We start from the raw sequence: 17,969 nt of genomic DNA on the forward strand, positions 1-17,969 counted from the left end.
TGTGTTGAGGCCCCCCCTCCAAGGTCAGCTACCACCTAAGGTGAAGCACTGGACACCCTCCTCCCTTCCTAAGCCTAGGCCTTGCTCAGTAATTCTCCTGAGGCTGGGGCTTCACTGCATGCAGACCTTGGAGGAAGGATGGGGAACGACCCAGGTGGATCCTCGGGGAAGAAATGTCACAGCCTAACCGGGAATCTGTCCTTTGACCTACAGTCTGTCCTTAGCTTCTTCTAACTAAACTCCAGCTTTTCCTGATCCAGTTCTAAGAACTGTTTTTGTTTGCAAGTAATTGTTTGTAGATGAATTTATAAATAGTTTTATTAAATAAGTAACACAGCCAAATACAAGGGTAATAGCTGAAGAGATAGAGAAGTAGCAAAAAGCCACAAGCAGCCTTACCTTACCTGCACGCTGTAGCCTTCACAAAGAGAGCCTCTTCCTGTCTAACCTCTGCTTTTATAGGCTTCCTGTTCTGCCTTCTCATTGGCTCTAAGCCCAGCCACGTCACTTCCTCGTCACTGCCCATCTATACAGACCTAGAAATAAAGGGTGTGTCACAGAGACCCTGCCTATCACATGATCGGGATTAAGGGCGTGTCTACCACTGACCTTAATCCGATCACGTGATAGGCAGGGTCTCTGTGCCAGGTGATGAAGGCTCCTCAGGTGATTTATTTAAAAATGTGGACTTTAGGTAGATGCTAGATGTCTTCACATTGGGGGTCAGAGGTTTAATAGGCCAAGCAGGATCTAATGAATTGACTCTGACATCCAAGGCACAAAGTTTCTTCAAAGGGAATATTTCATCCCCTGTGGAACGTAATTTAAATAAAATTTTTTTCTAGTATTTTCATCCACCTTTTCAAACACACAAATAAATGTTGCAACTAGATTTTCACTGAAGGCAGTGAGATACTCTCTTCCAATGTTTTTCCCGATAGAATCCATAAGGTACATAAGAGGAAGCTTCTCTGACGAAGGAAACTTGGTGTTTTGGGCCTCAATGAGAGAGGATCTTCTTGGCAAAGGGCAGGTTCTCCTAGGCTACAATGGGCAACATATTGATGTGCGGTTTGCTATGGAAGGTCAGGTCTTCCATCAAGGACTGATAATCCTAACAGGTGTCCTCCCTTGTCCCGGAGCCCTGGCCTCAGCCAGAGTCTGCTCTGACATGACGCCTATGCCGGGCGGCCTCTCTCTGCAGTCAGTGCTGCCAAAGCTGAAGCTGCTCCACACCATGCCTCCCTTCTAACACCTGTGCCATGCTCCCCAGGTCTCTAGGGGCTGTGGCTTTACCACAGGCTGATCAAGAAGGAGGGATGGGGGACCACCCTGGGGAAACTCGGAGAAGAAACGCCACAGTTTCACTGGGAATCTCTGGCCACTTCCAGGAGCCACTGAGGCTCCTTTCTCAACACACACAAAAAGGCCCAGTTAATTGTTTCAATGGGATTCCAGAGTCTTTGAAAGATGGGTTCCCCGAAGGTGCTCTCTTTACTGGGAAGGTCTAGATTTAACTTTACAAGCTCCAACCTAGGGAAAAGCCCACCATCTTAGACCACACCTTACAGGCTCCATCTTAGGGAAAGGGCCACCATCTTAGACTGCCTGCTGTACTCAGTAAGAGTTTATTAGCCTGGTGGTGGTTGAGCAAGCCTTTAATCCCAGCACTCCAGGAGGCCTCTGAGTTCCAAGTCTGCCTGGGCTACAAAGTAAGTTCCAGGAAAGGGGCAAAGCTACACAGAGAAATCCTGTAAAAAAAAAAAAATACTTTCCTTGTGGAAAGAGACAGAAGGGGGTGCTTAGGCCTATGTGATCATGCTGCACACATATTATGAGACCAAGAGGCACAAGAATTAGGTAGGAAGTAAGGCACTGAAAGTCTCACTAGAAATTCTACCATCCTCTCTAGTCTGTTTTCTTTTTAGGGTGAGGGGTGTGGGAGAGGTTGCCTTAAAAGCCTTCTATGTTTCTTATTTTCAGCTGTGGGTCTTCAGTCATCAATACCACTGCAAAAGAAGCTTCCTTGCCCCTCCCCCTCTTTTTGAGCCTGCCTCTGCCTTTGCCCACTTGGTTTGGAATTGTGGACCTTCCAGCCTCAGCCTCACAAGTAGTTGAAATTACAGGCCTGACCTTACGTCCAGATATATTTTTGTTTTCATTTGGTTTTAGAAATGATTGTTTATTTTATTTTTTTTATTTTAATTTTTTAGTATAGTGGTTTTGTCTACCTGATTTAGCATCTGCCCTGTTAGATCTCAGTGTGTCATTTTTCTGATAATTCCTTACTATCCCTTCATTTTCCATTTCAGAATTTGAAATGTACATTCTGTGGTGAGGTTATATGTCTGAAGAATGTCACCTGTATGGTTTTCTTTTTTGGAGATAGTGTTTCTCTGAGTCGCCCTGGCTATCCTGGACTCACTATGTAGACAGGTTGGCCTGGAATTCAGAGACTTGCATGCCTCTGCCTCAGGTGCTGAGTGCTTGCACCACCACCACCTCATAGAAATATGTGACTTTACCAGGAACTGCCAATGTAAGGAGTGCCTAGAGTCTCAGTGTTTGAATGGACTTTGGACTCATTATAATTACATTTACTTGGTGTGTGTGTGTGTGTGTGTCTAACATATACGGGTGTTGTCATCAGAGGACCACTTACAAGAGTTTTTTCTTCTTCCATCACATGGGTCCTAGGGTTGGAACTCAGGTCCACAGGTTTGGTGGCAAATACCTTCACCTGCTGAGCCATCTGGTCAGCTTGGGCTTTGGGCTTTTACAGTGTTGGAATAGTTGATAATGACAGATCTTTTGCAATTGGACTGAATGCTTTTTGTATAATTAAGTCTCTGAACACAGGAAAACGAAAGAAGGAAAATTATAGATTCAAAGCAATGTGCTTTGGTGTCAAGTTCACAAGAGGTAGAGTTGGGATGATTAATATCGCCAAATCTAGGATCAAGTAGGAGACCAGTCTCTGACCACAGCAATGAGGATTTTTATTTAGATAAATAAACCTCCAGGCAAGTCCATGATTATCTATCCTAGGTTACTTAAGTTGTGAAGACCTACTTTAATTGTGGGGACACCGTGCCATGGAAGATGACCTACACTGAATAAAGTGATGGATTTAGTGCTGATTCTTTCTCCATGGTCTTAGAATCCTACCTCTATTGCACTGTAGGAAAGTTCTTTACTGCTCATGTCTATTTGGGCTTCTAAATGCCTCCTGTACTTGGATATTAGTATGTGACCTTAGGTCTGGGGATTACTGAGGGTCTGTTTGCACTACATAACCAAAAGAGGAAAAAGAAACGTTAAGGGGATAAAATGCAAAAGGCTTTGGCATGCTATTGCACACCTGTAATTCCAGCACTAAGGAGGCAGATTGAAGAACTGCCTCCAGTTCAAGGTCAGTCTGGGCAATCTAGTGAGTTCTTGGGAATTGGGAATACACACCAAGACTGTGTCTCAATGAGATAAGAGAGAAGAAAAGGAGCAAGAAAGATAGGACTGAGAAAAAGGATATGAATCAACATACAAAAATTTTAAGGGCTGGACAGTGATGGTGCAAACCTTTAATCCCAGCAATCAGTAGGCACAGAGGCAGGTGGATCTCTACAAGTTTGAGGACAGACATGAATATACAGTCAGATTCTTTAAAAAAAAACCAGATAAATAAATAATGCTAACAGCCAAAAAAACCCATAAACACTATTCCATTAATTCATATCACTCCCTTATTGAGATAGCATGGATTTTCACCTTCGTCGGCAGATTTCCTGTCTTTTAAAGTATGTTCATATAAATACTTATACATACATGTGTCTATAGATGTGTGTGTATCTTATTATAAAAGAACTTAAACTCTGAGGGACAAGAACAGCTAAGGAAGGGAAGGTGGTGGTTGCTCACACCTTTAATCACAGCACTGGGGAGCAGAGGCAGGCAAATCTCTGAATCATGGCCAGCCTGGTTAAGGTTACAGACCAAGTTAAAGGACACCCCGTGCTACACAGAGAAACCATGCGCAGACTATAGTGACATGTCTCAGAGATTAAGAGCACTGGAAACTCTCCCAGAGGTCCTAAATTCAACTTGCAGCAACCACATGGTGGCTCTCAACCATCTGAAAGATATCTAGTGGTCTCTTCTTGTTGTGTAGGTGTACATGAAGACAGAAGATGAAAGAAAGAAAGGAAGGAAGGAAGGAAGGAAGGAAGGAAGGAAGAAAGAAAGAAAGAAAGAAAGAAAGAAAGAAAGAAAGAAAGAAAGAAAGAGAAAGGAAGGATGAAACCCTGTCTTGAAAAACAAAAATGAACAAAACTGTCTAAGCAGCTTTGGAATTCCAAGACATGAAACGGACTCTCCTGTAAGAGACTCGTTTGACTTTTATGTGACTGTAGGGAAGATTGAAAGAGTCTTCCAAAGAAGTATGCTGGCTTTAGATCCCAATGATTCTTTTCTATTGCTTGAATTCAAGGTCCAAATGAATATGATCATGTCCACTGTAGAATTCTGACTATTTTGTGTTGTTTTGTTTTGTTTTGATTTTTAGATAGAATACTAATATTACGTAAAAGTGGCTCACCTGTGGACCAGGCTAAGCCTCAAACTCACAGAACTCTACTTTCCCCTTATGACTAGTCCCCTGCAAGAATTTAAAGGAAGACCTGTATGAAATGAAACCTTCTGAATGAACTATGAGGGTCAGACTTAGCATAGCAAAAATGAGAACCAGTGTGGTGGTGCATGCCTTTCTTTCCAGCATACCCAAGGAGTCAGATCTCTTTGAATTTGAGGCCAGTGTGGTTTCTAGAGTACTATGTCAGTAAGGGAAAAAAGATTTCTCGAGAAAGTCCCATTTCTTGGGGCCTATTGTCTCAACTCTGTGATAGCCAATGAAGGCCCACAAGCATCTCTTTAGAATATCTCATCAGGGCTTTCCTTTATCTAAGCACACAGGAGCCAGAAACAGGGGACTCAAGGCCAGCTACAGAGTGAGATCCAGGACAGCCAGAGCCACACAAAGAAACCTTGTGCTGAAAAAAACAAAACAAAACCTACTCAACAAAAAAACACAAGCAAACAAAAAAGAGAATATCTCTATTTCTGCCAATATAGTTGTTGAAATCCTATGCCGGAGCCAAGTCATGGTGGCCTCATCGGTGGCCAGTGGAGGTATGGGAGGTTGAGCATTGGAGATAACTGCCATTCTGTCCCTCCAAATATGTGTTTGATTTATTTTAATCCCCAAACTCAAGGCAGAGATATGCATGTTTCTTCTCAGATGTCTACTTGCATGGTCTGCCAATCTTATTTTGTTTGTTTTTTGTTTTGTTTTGTTTTGTTTTTTGGTTTCTCTCTGTAGTTTTAGTTCCTGTGGTGGATCTCACTCTGTAGACCAGGGTGACCTCGAACACACAGAGATCCACCAGGCTCTGCCTCCAGAGTGCTGGGTTTATAGGCATGCGTCACTACCATAGGCCGAGCTCTGCAAATCTTAAGAAGATATTTTTGCAGCAGAATGTGGTGGTACATTAAACCTGTTTTTACATTGTAAGGTGTTGGATCTGTGGGTCTCAAGGCCTCGCTCTGCTCTTTGCTTGAGGTCTCCGTGATGATAAAAGTGTCTGCCTCTTAAAGCTTTCTTTACTGTTCTATATTAGAGTCTTTAGTTTCCTTTAGAAATTCTAAGTTCAGGGGCCAGAGAAATGGCTTTTAAGGTCCCAGCACCTTAAAAGAAAAGGTGTTTCACAACCCTCTCTGACTACACTTCCAAGGGATTTGTCACCCTCTTGTGGCCTCCTTGAGCACTGCATGTAAGTGATGTACAGACAGGCAGGCAAAACCCACACACATGAAATTGAAAATAATTCTGAGGTTGCGTTTATTATATAGCTATCCTGTTATGCTGCTTTTTTCTACTGTCTATGTAGACCATGTTAAGCTCCAAGTCAAAGATCTTCCTCCCTCTCCAGTACTGAGATCAAAGGTTTGTGTGTGTGTGTCACCACAGCAAGCATGAAAATAAAACAATTAAAAACAATTAAAGTTCTGTATTTCTAATTCTCATCAGGTATCTAACTGTCCTCTCCACATGTCACCTCTCCTTGCAAACATATGTCCATGTTTTGTTTCAGATTCTTGGAGAAGCAGGAGAGTTCTGGTTGTCTCTTCTCCACTAAATTTTGTTTGTTGTGTTTTTTCCCCTATACTTTTTTGTTTTTGAGACAGGGTCTTTCTCTGTAAACCTGGCTGTCTTGGAATTCTGTATGTCTACAAAGATGCCTTTAAACTCAAGAGATCCTTCAGCCTGCATCCCGATTCCTGGTTTAATGGTGTGTGCCATGCCTTGCCTATGGAGTTGGAGTTTTTAAATTCTATTTATTTGTATATGCTTGTGTTCTTGCACACCATAGTTGAAGTGTGTATGTAAGAGAAGCATTTGCAAGAGTTGGTCTCTGCTTCCACACGTGGGTGCAAGGGATGAACCTCGGGTTGTCAGGCTTGGCAGCAGCAAGCACCATTAACCCTTTTGCCAGCAGTGTTTAGTTTCTGACACTGGTCTACTGTAGCCTTGGTTACCTTCAGGCTGACTCCTTTCTTTTCCTCCTTTGGTTTGGGTACTATTTCTTGTTCTGTTTCTTTCTATTTTTTTTGTTATTGTTGAGATTGTGGTCTTACTACATACTGCATTCTTGTCTCACACTTCCATGTCTTAGTTTAGCCTCTCCAGTGCTGGGGTTATAATCATTTTGGACATAGTAAAATTTGATTTCTGTGATTAGATTAAAAGAGAAGCAGACTGGCCAATAGCTGAAAAAGAATAAGCATAGCCTGTAAAGCCACACTAGGAGAATGCTTGATGGAGGAAGGGTGGACTCTGGATTCCCCAACTAGATGGAGATTGAGTCTATGAAACTGCCACATCAATTAATAAAGGTAACTTCACATGGCAGAGAGTAAATAAGGAATATAGTTTATCTATATTGTAAAGGCTACTTCACAATAAGCCTGAGCAATTGGCCAAGCATTTATAATTAATATAAGCCTCAATGTGTTTGAGAGCACCTGTAGAACAGGCAAACTCTACATATATATGTATATATATACATACATATATGTATATATATAGTCCCAAAGCTCAGAATTTTTTGTATGTGTTTCTAGGGATTAAATTTAGGGTCTTGTGCCTACTGGATGCTTTAACCACTGAGCTGTATCATCAACCTTTCATGCATTCACATTTGTACTACTTGATTTTTATCATCTGACCACTGCAGGTCTGCATACCTGGATCTGGAATCTGCAATCAAAAAGGCCAGCACCAGAGGTGACCACTCAGACTCATCTTCCTAAATGTTGCATTTGCATGAGAGACTAGAATTTGACCAGAACTTCATTGTCTCAGCATCATCAGAGGGACAGAGAAGAGCAGAGGCACCAGTGAGACCAGATGTGCACTGTCACCACATTTCACTTGACATACTTGTAGTTTTCATTTCTCTTGCTGTGATAAAACATTCTGGAAAACAAATCTTAGGGAAACTTGGGAGGGGGAAGGCTTATTTCAGTTCACAGTCACATGTTACAGTCCATCACTTTGGGGAGTCACAACTGCAGGAACTTCAAACAGCTGGTCACATGACAGCCACAGCTAGGAGCAGAGGGAAAATGAATGCATGCAGACGATTTCTCTAACCTTATATACATCTTTCTCTCCTCTTATGTACTTTGGTACCCTAAAGCAGGGAATTGTGCCACACACTCTCATTTTGGGTCTTTCCATACTAATTAAGGCAACAAAGACAATGGCCCAAGACACCTGATCTAGAAAAAATCTCACTGAGACTCAATTTCCATGTGATTGTAGGTTGTGGCAAGATGACAAACAGAACTAACAATCACAATTATGTATTGGGACAGAAAAAGAGAAAGCAAACTAGTTCTGAATGCGTCTTCTAAAGAATGGGCACAGCTTCAACAGGTCAATAGTTAAAGTGTGTATTGTGCCTTTTCTCTTCATGTTTTTCGATTACAGGAGTTGTCTTTGAAGAAAGAATGGATCCTTGTTCCCCTGGCTCCTGTAAAGCCTTCAGGGAAAGCACCAGAGCTGGCTCTGCAAAACAGGACCCACAACTATCAGAGAAGGTAATTAAAGTTTTCTTTAAATGGACTTAAGTATTTGGGAAACTCGGTCTTCTCACCCAAGGGGTCATGACTGTAGGTGAGAGTGAAAGTTCACACGGGTTCTGCTCAGTCCTCTGAGACAAAGCATTTTGTACAGTTATTGAGAGATTTGTTAAGATGTAAAGGAACAAAATATTCAGAGCAACAACTCTACAACTTCATATGCTTAGCCCATGAAAAAGGAGATAAACTCCATGTTAATCATTTCACAAGCTGGAGTATAGTAATGTACTGCTTGGGACATCTCAGGGGGAAAAAGGAGAGAGGGTGGGAGAGAGAGAAATAATTTTTCTGCCACACATCTTCACAGGTCTTGTCAGGGTGGGTGAAAGGTAACTCCAGCCACAAGGCTTCACCATGGTCACAGAATCATATTGGGGCTTTCACCCTCATGAGTGGCCTGGCTGGAACTCAAAGCCCTCCAGGCTGCAGCTTTTAGGGCTGCCATGGTCTTGTGGAGCAGAGTGAGTTCCAAGGAATGACCTGTGGAACTCCAACACTGCAACATGAGCTAGTTCGACTGCCCCAGAACTTAGGGTTTTTGTTTGTTTGTTTGTTTGTTTGTTGTTTGCTTGATCTTTGTTTAAATGTTTTGTGATTTTTCTCCCTCATAGCAGAAATGACTCAAAAGTAAACTCCCTTTACAGAGATGTTTTTTGTTGTTCCCTCATGATGGCAATAACTCATTATGAATGATCCCTTCTGGGGAAAAATATTAAAACAAGCCCAACTTATAATATAGAGACAATTGCAATCAGGGCATAAAGCACTAAGACAATGTAGTACAAATTTCTAGAGGTAATATTCATACATTATACGGAGGATGTTGTCTTCTCCTGATCATCTAATTAATGTTTAAATAAATGCTTAACTTTCATGGTAAGAGCAAAATTTAAAATTTTGGGATTATATCAATAGGAACTCTCTAATCTGTTAATCACTCCTAGAGATCTGTCTGTGTTCTTTAAGTTGCTTTCTGAAAGCTCTCAGTTAAATTTTACAACAAAATGTAACATTTAAAACAGAGTAGGCTATTAATTTATCAAATAATATGGTTGCTAAAGTGGTAACTCAAAATAATCCCTTACTGATAAAGAGCCTATAGAACTTATTGTGCCTCTAAATAAAATACAGGTCAATTATTTGTTTCACACCTACAATAACAGTAGCAGGACAGAAACCTACAATAACATTAGCACGATAGTTGGATTCTATAGATAAATATCTACAATTTTCCCTCTTAAGATTTTTAAAGATACCTTCTGTGTCGTACCTAAAAGTACATCTAAAAATCCACACATTTAGGAAATAAAATTTTTTAGCAACCTGGCAGTTGTGGTGCACGCCTTTAATTAAGGCAGGCGAATCTCTGTGAGTGTGAAGCCAGTCTGGCCTACAGGGAGTTCCAGCACAGTCAGGACAACACAGAGAAACCCTCTCTGGAAAAATAGAGATTGCGTTTAATGTTTTTAGAGATGACTTAAAAAGGACAAGAACATGTATGCTATATACAAATTCCACATGCTCCTCAAGCTTGTACCCATCCCAGGTGATATAGCTTATAAGTCACACTTGCTAGAATCAATCAGCTTTAATTAGATGCTTCTCAGCCATTAAATATTTAAACTGACTTTGTTCTTTATTTAAATTTGGATGAGAGTTTATTGCATGGATTTAGAAGAATCAGAGTTGTCTGATCATAAATGAACAGCTTTGGATCCCCAGTTTGCACACCCTCACCCAAAATAGGTATCCTAAAAAACATTATGGCTCAATATTAACTGATGTTATGTATAAATTATTAAATAGAGAATAGAGGTATCTCTCTATTCAATGTACTCCTTATCTCAAGATTTATAAGATCATTGGGTATGGTTAAAAAGTCTGTAAAGTCTCCTGTTACACATTTTTTTAAAAAAATTTAACTTAAAACTTGTAACAAAAAGTTGAAGAGAAAATGAGCTACACATAGATGTTTTTAATTTACTATAGCATGTATATATGATTATATATCATGTATCTATGATTCAAGTCTTGTGTAAAAAATTAGATCTGCTATAACATAATATAAAATGGATAGTTTTATATAGCAGCCATATAGTTTTCCTTCGTCTGAGCTGATGCCTCCTGAGGATAAAAAGATAGTGTGTGTGGTAGCCATCTTTACTAAGGTTAAAATACATGCCACATAATTTCATCACCATCTTAAGATGACCATATGATATAAACCAACTAAGGTAATACTGTTAAAACTTAGTCTTGCCAGGCAGTGGTTATGCTCGCCTTTAATCCCAGCACTTGGGGAGGCAGAGCCAGGGGGATCTCTGTGAGAAGAGGCCAGCCTGGTCTACATAGTGAGATCCAGGACAGGCATCAAAATACACAGAGAAACCCTGTCTCATAAAACAAAAATAAAAAATAAATAAAAAAAACAAACAAAAACTTAATCATACTATTTTCCTTTTAGACTAAAGAAAAAATGACAAGTGTCCAAGATATTTTGGCTTAGAATCGATTTCTGTATGATAAATTCCTGAGGTTGTAAAGGTATACTCAGGTTAACAATAATTAATTTGGAAATGTATGTCTAAAATTGTAAAATCCTAATCTTATGATTAAACCGTTATAATAGTTAAAAGACACAAATTAATGGGCAATCACCTTATAAATGATCAGGTTTTTTAATGTACTCAAAACTAAGTTTATAGTCATTCTAAATACAAATATGAACCATTTAAAAAGCAGCGTTGACATTCTATATTTGTTTTCACGGTTAAGCCTAGTGCAAATAAGTAAAAACAAAGTTTGCTTAAAATCAAAGTTTATGGCAGGTGTGAGGGGCTCAAGGCTGAGTGTGTGTGTGGGGGGGTAGATGATAAGGGAGGGAACAGGGCAAGGCCAGCGGCTGCATGCTGGGGTTGACATGGGCTTGCCATACTCAGGTGTTTCTCATGATCCGCCCACACATGACCACCATCTTCACAGAAGCCAAGGAGTCGAGTACCGTGTTCCAGCTAAAGCGTCTATTCCCTAAAGCTTTCCTATCGGACCTACATTAGGATCTTTAGTTTCTTTTATGAATTCTATATTCAGGGTCCAGATTGATGGCTGTTAAGCTCCAGCACCTAATGTGGCTCACAATTCTCTCTGGCCACGATTCCAAGGTATCTACCCCCATCTTGTGGTCACTTTGAGCACTGCATGCATGATGTGCAGAGACAGAAGCACACACACAAAAAAAACCCAAGGTGAAATAAATAATTGTATTTCCTGATGACAAGGGATGTTGAACAATTCCTTAAGTATATCTTGGCCATTTGAGGTTCTTCTGTTGAGAAGTCTCTGTTTAGATCTGCACCCAGTTTTTTAATTGGATAATTGGGTATTTGAACCACTGTTCTTAACTAATCTCTTCTTTCGCCTGTAACCCTCACTTAATTTTGCCCCATATTTTATACATTACCAGGCTTTTAGAACTTTTATACCCTCAAAATGTTAACGTTTGTAAATATTCTTACACAGTATAATACTGAGAATTTTTATAAGCTCTTTAAATTTAGCCACAAGACTATGTTGTGCCTTTTTGATGGTGGAAGTAGGCAGTGCTATAATGTAGAGGTGTTTTGTCTGCATACAACAAAACCAGAAGAGGGCATTCGATCCTCTGTATCGGGAGTTACAGAGGGTGGAAACCACCATGTGGATACTGGGAAGAGAAGCTTGGTCCTCTGAAAGTGTAGCAAGTGATCTTAACCATTTCTGCAGCCCAAAAGTGGAATTTGGAAAATACCATTTGTGTGGAGTTTCCACCTGTGAGCATTCACATGTGAAGGCCAGAGGACATGGAGTGTTTTCTATCACTTTCCACATGTTTCCTTTTTGAAATACAATCTAACTGTGGAACAGGGACCCAGCCCTTAGCACATCGGCCCAGCAGTTTTCTCTGTTCAGTGTCCCACACCTGAACCTTACACTTCCCATTGTGGCTATGTTGATTGGTTAGTGAGCTGTGGATTCCACGCTTGTCTACTCCTCAGTGCTGAGTCACAGGCATACATGGCAATGAGGAGTTTGTTATGTGGGTGCTGGGGATTTGAACTGGAATCCTCTTGCTGACACAGCAAGTGCTCTGACCTACTGAACCATCTCCCCAGACCCTTCAGAGGATTTCCCCTTGCTACCCAGGAATCAGGTTAACAGGCTGAAAACAAGCCTGTCCTTTGGACTATGTATTAAGGAAGACTGCTGCCTTTTGGCACTAGGTCTCTTCTATCTCTTGGGAACTAAGGGAAACCTTGCTTTGTCTTGTGAACTGAAATATTCTCTTTAGAAGCCCACCATGCTGGTTGTGTTAATATATGGGGCTCTCACCTAAAGGACTGTCTGTCTCAGACCCCCTGTCCCTTAAACCCCTCCATTTTCTCATATCATCAGGATTTGAATATAACAAGTATATTTGGCACTTCAAAAATTTTTTAGGGGTTGGGGATTTAGCTCAGTGGTAGAGCACTTGCCTAGCAAGCGCAAGGCCCTGGGTTTGTTCGGTCCTCAGCCCTGAAAAAAAAATTCTTTTAAGTGCTTTTAAAATGTTATTATGCTAGGCATTGTGGTCCAGACATTTCAAAACAAGCACTCAGATGGCAAAGCAAGGGCACATCTGTCTTGTAGAATACAAGATCTAAATAGAGTACCAAGCCAGAGAAAATTACATAGTGAGATTCAAAAACTTATTAGATTTTTTACTCATTGATTTACACATATATATGCACATGTGCTAGCTCCTCTAGAAGTCAGAGGACAGCTTGCAGGACTGGTGTCATCAGCCTTGGTGGCAGGTGTTTTCATCCACTGAGCCCTTAGAGAGCTTTGGAATTCGCAAAATTTACATTCCTATCTACTTCTTTTCCTGTGCAACCCTGGTGTTATGCCCTGCAATTCTGAGAAGGAAGCACAAAACCAGTTGGTGGGCAGCTCCATACTTTCATCGGCAGTAGTCACGGACACATACAGAAAACAATGGTTTTAATAAATTCACAATAGAATAGTGTGCATGAATTTAGGGAAAGCAAACAATATCATGAAAACCCTCCAGATGACATGAGCAAATCATATATACACTAATAAAATAAGACATTTTATACACCACTTCTCAAACATTTAAGTCCATCAGTACTTGTTCTGAACCCATTATGATGTAGGATACTAACATTGGGACATTTAGTCAGTTCTTTGCTGTGATGTGTTGGTACAGAATGACATCTAAAAAAACATTGTGTTAGGTCTGGAGAAAAAGGCTCAGTGGGTAAGAGCACTGGCTGCTTTTCCAGAGGGTCTGGGTTCAATTCCCAGCAGCCACGTGCAGTTGACAACTGCCTTTAACTCCAGTTTCAGGAAACCCAACACCTTCACACAGACATACATGCTGGATAAACACATTAAATAAAAATACAAAAATGTTTTTTAAAATATTCTCCCATCCTGTGGGATTGGTGACACATCTTAGATCACAGCAGTTGGAAGACAAAAGTAGTTATATCCCTGAGGTTGGGGCCAGCCTGCTATACAAAGTGATTTCCACAACACCCAGAGCCACACAGAGAAATACTGTCTCAAAAAAAAAAAACAAAAAACAAAAACAAACAAAATGTAAAAAGCATCACTTTAGTCTTGTAGGAGAAAATGGTGCATAGCCTGCATCATAGATGTATTGGTTTCTGTCCTAATATGTTGTTTGTTTTGTTTTGTTTGCTGAGTTTTCAATTGACCTAAATGAGTCTCAAAACGGATTCTTCTAGGAAGTGTGTAAAGCCATTAAACAATGTTGAGAAATGATCCACATTCTTCTTTTGTTCTTTAGATATTCTAAGTAACTAGCACTCTAATGCCTTTTAATACAGCCACTCAAAAAACTCATTTCGCATGTAAAAAAAAATGTATCCAGTGTGAAGATGAATCTCCTGAATCAAAGCCTCTGGAATCTCGAACACTTGGACATCACTGTACAGGAGCCATGCTTGCTTTTGAAAGTCATACACATTGCTTACATAATGACCTGAATCTTGGGAGCTCCCAACATGGCTGACAAGACTGACAAGTCTGTAAATCTGAGGATCATCTCCCAATACCACATTTTTTGACTCATCAACAGCATCTACTGTGTTGTAGCTTCCTGGAACATTGTTATTTCTAGGATTCTCTGATGTACCAAGGGAATTTCCATCATCTTTCTGATCTCTCAATTCTGAAGACTTATTCAGATCCTTCTCTGTGTCCTCCTGAGCACCCCCAACACTTTGAGGTGATGCCTGAGGAAGGAATTCCTTGTGGAATCTATTCCCATAATTGGGGAGCAGCTGTACTGCCATTTTTTGACATCCTTTAAGAATCTTTTCTACATGAAGATCACAGTAATTGACAACCTTAGTGGTAGTGTGATGATCTGACATTCCATCTGCATTAATTTTCTCATAGTTCTTCACATTACTAGATGGTATTGACTGGCTGAGAGGCATCATCCCTTCAGGGACATTTGGGACATCACAGTCATCAAGTGGGACCTTATCAGTCAAGGGAAATGGTGGTTTCCTGTTTTCATTGTAGTGGGAAGATACATTTAGATACTGAGAAATCCCAACTGGCTGTTGACTCTTCCCCAACAACCCATCAGCGGTCAAGTGGTAGCGTTTCAGATGAACAATGAGGACCCTGGGGAGCCTCTTCAAAGTGTACTTGAGAACAGAATTCTTGTTCTTGCACTTCGCACAATTATGCTCAATTTTTTCTGGTGTAAAGAGAAGATCAAGAGACTTTTGAATAGACAGAGGCTCTTCTCTTGTCCCTTGGTGCAGGTCAAGAGAGAGGTAATTACTCACTTCAGTGTTGAGAGTAGCCTCACCACAGACTTCACAAACAGTAGAGCTCTGCAGCTCTAATTCAAAATTAGCACTGACAGGACAAACAAATCTTTTGGGGATAGCAGTCCCAGCATATGTTGATGGAGATGACCTCTCAGCTTCATTATGCTTCTCAGTGATCCACATGGTATTCAGTTTTTCCATATTCACTTTCAACTGGTCTAAACAGTGACTTAGAAATTCAAGGGCATCATTCTGTTCATTGCCCAAGAATGTTTTTGCAACCATCGAAATGGATTTCTTCACATCCATGAGTAACATTCCTTTGACCTCTATATCCTCCATATCTTTGAAGACAAGCAGTTGCCTTAAAAGCTTGATAAGATCATCATCTGAAACTTTCTCCCATGGGATACTTTGTGTGAGCAAGTCCTTTGCAAAGGTTGGAATGCCAAAGACAGATTGTAAAATGGAATTCATGTAACAGGTATTTCCCAAATTGGGGAAGCCTTCAAGGTTCAGTTGCTTTGTGTAAGTCTCAAGAGGAGGCTGGACTAGATTATATGTATATATTTGGGTCTCCTGGCTAAACTTTAATCCACTTTCAGACCATATTAGTGCTGGAAGAACAATGTTATCTAGGTTAGGACCCAAGCAGGTGTTGGGATTGAATGAAGGTTCAAGTTTCCAAATGTCAAGCTTTTCCTGATCTCTTAAAGCCATTGGTTTCTCTTCTTTGCTTCTTTCATTCCTGGAGTTATAGATCTTGAATTTCTTCTCTGGTTCAGGATTATTTTCTTCAAGAATGTCCTCATTCACTTCTACAGTGGATGTTGATTTTCTCTTCCTCTTTTTGCTCTGTGTTTCTCCACTCTCTTTTTCAACATGACTACTGCTGAAATTTGGCTCTGGAACTGGCATCTTCATGGGGAGTGGAGTCCCACTTTCTTCTGGAGTATTCAAGGATCCACAAACTAGCTCCTGGTGCTTCCTGCAAACTGGATCACTGCTTTCAGGAATATGATGATTACTCTTGGGTTCCTCGAGTTGTTGGGATTCAGATACATGAAAAGAATCCAGGAAATACTTCAACCTTTCAACATCTATGGAAGATAATTTGTCAATGGGTAAGAAAGTGTCATCTTTCAGAGTTAAATGCAGATGATGCACTCCTGTCTCAAAACAACTAACCACTACACCTGCAACATTATAACCCAGCGGAAAAACCCTGCTCCTTCATCCAACTGAAAGGAAACCACCAGATTAACCTTCTGTTTTCTTCCTACTATTTGGATGACTGCTTCTTCCACTGAGAAGCCCGGATGTGCTTGCTGCTGTTCTTGCTTCAGATTTGGACAAAACCATTTAGCTTTGGAGGAACCATTCTTTTTCACAAAGAAAACTCATGTAAACTAAAAACACATTACAGAGATTGTGACTCAAAATGTATTGATCACAATGTTTATGTCAAACTCTAACTGACCAAAATTGGCTTTTATTTCTCTCTTCATGCCTCAAGTACAACAATATGGGAAAGCTTACATTTTCTTTAAATATTTAGTTATGATTTATCAATTACAATTAGCAGAAGCTGGAGTTACTTATATCCTTTAAATAACAATTATTTAATTATGTGTAAGTGTCTCCTAGTGTGCCTATCCTGCCTAACCTGATTCTGGGCAGCTACTGGCCAGTCAGCTTCTTTATTAAACCAATCACAGTGACAGATCTTCACAGTGTGAAAAATGATTATTCCACAGCATATATGATTATAATTTCAGCACTAGAGAGGCTGAACCAAGACATTTTAAGATTTATCTTTAAGTCTGACTGTAGTGACACATACATCTTTGATCTCAGTACTGGAGAGACAGGAGGATCTGTGACTTGGAGGCTATCCTGGGCTGCATAGCCAGGAGAAAAAGAAGGTACATGATAGGAAAGCTAAAAATAAACTCAACCTCAAAATTATTTTTACTTTCATGTGTGTGGGTGATGCCTGCCTGGTTGTCTGTGCACCACTTGCACGCAGTGCCCACAGTGACCACAAGGGGGTGTCAGATCCCTTGGAACTATAGTCAGAGAGGGTTGTGAGTCAGCATTTAGGGGCTAGGATGAAAACAGCCCTCTCTCTGACGCCTGAACTTAGAATTCATAAAGGAAACTAAAGACCCTATTACAGAACAGTGAGGAAAGCTTTAGGGAATACACAGACTTATCCTCAGTGAGACCTCAAGCAAAGAGCAGAGGGAAGCCTTGAGATCCACAGATCCAACAACTGACAATGGAAACACAGGTTTTAGGCACTACCACACCCTGCTGCAAAAAGAGATTCTTAAGATTGGCAGAGCATGCAAGTGGACATCTGAGTACAAACTCTCAGGTCTAGCTTGAGTTTGGGGATTGAAATTAATCAAACACTTGCATAGAGTGAAGGTGTGGCATTTATGGTCAATGCTCAAAGCCCTGCTCCTCCACTGGCTACACACAGTCCACCTCCAAAACTTCTGTGGACAGTAGTGCAGGAGATGACTTAGGGTGCTACACCTGTAAGTGGTCCTCTGATGACAACACCCATGTGTGTTAGACACACACACACCAAGTAAATGTAATAATAATGAGTCCAATGTCCACTCAAACACTGAGACTCTAGGCAGGCCTTACATTGGCAGATCCTGGTAAATTCTCATATTTCTGCCACATGGTGGTGGTGCATGCCTTTAATCCCAGCACTCAGCAGGAGAGGTAGAAGCAGGCAGATCTTTGAGTTCAAGATCAGCCTGTCTACATATTGCATTCCAAGATAGCTAGGGCTACTCAGACAAACCCTTTCTCCAAAAAAAAAAAAAAAAAAAAAAACCAAACATGTTACATATTTCTGTCACACAACCCCACCACAGAATAAACATTCCAAATTCCAAA

The 17,969-nt window shown here is 40.6% G+C and overlaps 1 pseudogene; it reads right to left on the bottom strand.

Moving 5' to 3' along the window:
• Positions 1-13,958: 13,958 nt before the first annotated feature.
• On the bottom strand, positions 13,959-16,431 carry LOC128124146 (ubiquitin carboxyl-terminal hydrolase 29-like; annotated as a pseudogene).
• Positions 16,432-17,969: the final 1,538 nt, after the last annotated feature.

The sequence above is a fragment of the Peromyscus californicus genome, unplaced genomic scaffold, assembly GCF_007827085.1.
Source record: "Peromyscus californicus insignis strain IS unplaced genomic scaffold, ASM782708v3 Scaffold_4__1_contigs__length_199733344, whole genome shotgun sequence".
Classification (NCBI taxonomy): Eukaryota; Metazoa; Chordata; class Mammalia; order Rodentia; family Cricetidae; genus Peromyscus; species Peromyscus californicus.